Genomic DNA, 4,460 nt, shown 5'->3' with positions numbered 1-4,460 from the left:
ATTTTAGGAAACAAAAAAAAAAATTATTATTATTTAGTTTAAAGATGCATAAATTAATATGAGAATTTTTTTTTTTTTATATGCAAAATCATTCTTTAAAAAAGATGATTTTGCATATGAAGATGCATAAACCACTACCAATGCATAAGTGTCAGGGTAATCTTCCATTTGAGTTTTTGTCCTACTTTTTGTGTGTGTATATATATAATTTGTCTATCAAAGTTTGGAGTTCTTGAGATAGCTCTCTCTCTCTCTCTCTCTCTCTCTATATATATATATATATATGTATATATATATTAAACTTATTATTCTTCTATATATGTTTGCAACCATAATCCCATCAATTCGAACCCAAAAGTACTTTCGATTCCATGAGTTTATAACATGAAGATTATAACTTAGGAAGGATGCGTATTATATATAAGTTTTGATTTTCAAAACATCGCCTTTGATTAAAATAATTTGGTGGTGTGTAACGTCATATTTTCCCTAAATATTACATAAGAGAGTAATAACTTTTTTTTAATGAAATATACAAGTTATAAAGAAGATGGATTTTTTATTCCTACCCAGAGACAGATCAACAATTATTGAGTAGTCTCAAAACTTGCCCAGAAAACTTTTCATGGGGAAGATCACCTAATTAAAGAAAGAGAAATATTTAACACCGATCTGTCCAAGGTTGTTCGATTAACAACCCGCAAATAATTAAGTGACAGCTAGGCTTTCCACCATTGTTATCTTGTATATGCACTACATCAGATTCTTTCCCAACCCCTTCGTACCCCCTCGAATACCCACGCTCTGCCGCCAAATCTTCTTCACACCCTCACGAAACCCAGAACTCCACCCTGCCGAGCCGCGACGGAGCTTGACCCCAAGATCTGCGACGGACGGAACTCACAAAACTCCCCAAGTTTCCTATGCCATCTTCGTCTTCCACATTTGAGTGGGCAGCTACTGTGGTGCCCTGCATGAAGATGGGTTTTTTCTTTTTTTCTTGTAGAAAAATTTTACCCTTATGTGTTGTGTTTTGCATTGTAGTCTTCAGCAACCATTCAATGACTATAAATCGTTGATTATTTTGACATTTTTGTTTTCTTCTTTTCTGTCGCATGAGGTGGTGGTTTCTTTTTCAATCATTCATCTAGTTGTCTTTGTTTTGATCAAGTGGGATGTTTTCCATTCTTTTGCCGTCGAGGAAAGTTGAATCTATAATCACATTTATCATACTCACTCTTAATCATTTACCAAATTTTCTCCTCAAAAAATAGATTGCTTCTTTTTTGATGGAGGTGCATTGAATCGATATTCACACTTTCTTTTGTATCTTAAATTTTGGGCCCTTTTTTTTTTTTTCTTGTACAGCAACACATGCCATTAAATTCACAAAATGTGGCCGATTATTTGCAAAAGTTTAACCTCAAGAAGGTGGTAGTTCAAAAGGCATTGGATACTCTGGCTGATACCGGAGAGATCTCGTTCTCAAGGAGTACGGTAAGCAGAAGATTTACATCACCCGACAAGACCAATTTGACATCCCGAACAACGAAGAGCTTAATAGGATGGAGGAAAAAAATGCCAGCCTTCAGCAACAGCTCCAGGAGCAAAGAAAAGCAGTCGGCGAGGTCGAGGGAGGTACATCCTGCACTCCTTTTACTTGTTTTGCAAAAGTTTGTCCTCGGTGTTGATAGTCTTTGTTATTCCAAACATACCGGCTCTAGAATTAAGATTTTGATTTCTTAATATAAGTTCCCATTAACATCAATGCAGGAAAAAGCAGATTCAACCTGGGAAAGTTTGTGAATTTATGTAATGCGATGAAAACTGTGGGTGACAGCAGTGCTCTGCTTCGGCCTCGGCTTCTTCCGCTTTTGATTTTAGTGTTTTACGATGTGCATGAGTGTATTGTAAGTTTGATGTAATTTTTGATGTGGCAGCTGATGTGTAGAAGGCTGTCTGTCATATTAAGAAAAGCAGCCAGACCGCTTGGGAGCGGACTCTTAAAGAAATAATGGAGTTGGGGGGAGAGAAAAAAGGAATGAGGACAAACTGATCGAGAAAACTAATTAAATTGCATTACAGCGTCTTATCTTTACATCAAAATGAGCTCTATTTATAGAAGAACCAACTGATAGTATTTATAATAGCGTGGAACTTTTGATTTGAGTTTGAAGAGTATGTTTGCTTTTGTTAATGCTCGTATAAAGGACATAAAAAAGGTTCCTTTTTTTTTTCTTTACTAGTATTAATAAGTCTGAAGCTGTAATCATGTGGAAAACCAGAAGGCAGTGAAGAGCTGCTCAGAGGAACTGAGACCATAAAAGGCGTATATGTTTGCATGCCTCATTCCACCATAAGATATAATATCATCTACAATCCATGTTCAGTGATATATTCATGGCTGGCATGCATTAACTTCATGATATATTCAACCAAAAGACTAAATTATGTAGCCCACAAGATGAAATTGGGTAAATACTGGCCCTAATATGTAAGACGATAATATGGTTCAGCATCTAAACATGAGGCTATGCCGCTGTCCATTCCTGCAATTGTTGATGTAGAAACATCATACTGATCGAAAATTTCATTCTTGAGTACGACCTCTTCAAAGTTTTGGTGAAGGTTAGAGGCTTTTCGTGAGATTTGCAGTACTGCCTTCAACTCTTTTGCAAACTCTTTCATCGTAGGTCGTTTCTTTCCATTCAAGTTCAAGCACCTTTTCACAAGGTTGGCGACTGCAATAATCTCTTCTTTCTTAGCTTCCTTCAAAACTAGATTATCACGAATATCAAACAAAATGTTTTCTTCCTTTGAATTAATGAAATATGTGGCTAAACTTTTGGTTTCTAGCGACCCATATTTCATCCTCGAAAAAATAATAGTCATTAATTGGAAGGCATCCTCAGAAAATATGCTTATAGTTGTCATCAAATTGGACAATCAGGTCTCAAAGATTTCATGCCATCATTGGAGCCATATGCTAAGATATTTAGAGAAGGAAACATATGTAATGGTAACTACAAATAATTAGCAGATAACAAGAGAGAGCTTCAGGACCAACCAAATATAAGCGAAAATTTTAATGAAGGAAGAATGCAGGAAGGGAGCACAGACAATTGTCCATACAAGAAGCAAACCTTAAATTGGATGTGAAAATTCCAAGAGAAAGAAGGGGTTTCCCAAGTGAAAGATAGGCAGTCAAGCACTACAAAACAATACAAAGAATCCTCGTAGAGGCAGGTATTGGCGTTTGCTCAATCCATATTTAGGATCTCACGAGCCCAATATAGAATCACTGACTAAGAAGCACCAATTCCAGAAATTGGGAGACAAATCAGGAAGAATTCATAATTTTTCAGTCTTAGCAAAGTAAATGAGAAGCACTAATAGCATATAAGCGACTAGGATATTCTTCTATCATTAAAGCCAATATTTCACCAATTGATCTAGATTCAATCAAGAAAAGAGATCAGTCATCTGCTGACTCAAACTATAAATAAATAATTATCTAATTCACGCGGACGTCAAAATTACAATTTCTAAGGGAAAATAAAGTGCTCTTTCGATTCCAAAAATGACAAATTATCCTACATTTCCACGGGAGCGAAACAAAGCTCGAAACAAACAAGCAAACAAATAAATTACAATTTCAAATCGAAGCAGCAATGAAGAACCAGAAAATGGAACCGAGTGCACGAAAAGGCAAATCCGGAGAGAGGGAGAAATCAAAGAGGGCAAAATAACAAGCAACCAAACGACACCGCACGGATCGAGGCATTGAAGATTTGAATTTAGAGCTACATTTCAACCATGCACGAGTAAGCAGATCCGAGAGGGCAGAGAAAGAAGCAGAGTGTGGCAAATGTGGGAAAACAAGGCACGGTTTTGGTCCGATCTGTGAAAGGACGGAGTCTCTGCCTCCGATCTCAGACTCGGGTTTCTGTTGCTTTCAGGCTTAGGCCTTGGGCCTTGTGGACGATGGTCCTCTCTCTTGTTATCGAGCTGTGAGTGTGTGTGTGTGTGTGAATGTGTCTGTCTGTCTCGTAAGTGCGCTTCTGTGACACGAGGAGCTGTGGCCAGGGGGCTGCGACACGAGCTGCCAAGACCAGCGGGAAAGGAGATAAGAGTTGCCCAGAGCTACGAGAAAGGAGCTGTGCGGGAGATAGGGAGGGATGAAGGAGATAGAGCCGCCGGAGATAGGGAGGGAAGAAAGAGATAGATGATGGAGATAGGGAGGTAACAAGGAGACATGGCCGCGGGAAGGAAAGCGAGAGGGAGGCGTGCGAAGTGACCTCAGAAAATGATTAAATATTCGATTTGATTGAGCTACAGTTCAATTCAAATATGACTTGAGTTTTGAAGCCTATGAAGTTGACAAGCGATAAACGGATTCTCTCTAAATCATTCGCTTCTTTCTAAACCTCCCGCAACTTTCTGACCGGCTTAAGGGGGTG

General features: G+C 38.3%; 1 non-coding gene across 1 annotated transcript; it reads right to left on the bottom strand.

Annotated features, from left to right (window-relative positions):
- Window positions 1-2,904: 2,904 nt before the first annotated feature.
- Window positions 2,905-2,978, bottom strand: LOC118349738. The gene has a single exon (XR_004802657.1). It is a non-coding gene; the product is annotated as a small nucleolar RNA R66 (small nucleolar RNA).
- Window positions 2,979-4,460: the final 1,482 nt, after the last annotated feature.

This window comes from Juglans regia, chromosome 10 (genome assembly GCF_001411555.2).
Source record: "Juglans regia cultivar Chandler chromosome 10, Walnut 2.0, whole genome shotgun sequence".
In the NCBI taxonomy this organism is placed as follows: Eukaryota; Viridiplantae; Streptophyta; class Magnoliopsida; order Fagales; family Juglandaceae; genus Juglans; species Juglans regia.
This window is presented reverse-complemented; position numbering and strand designations above follow the sequence as displayed.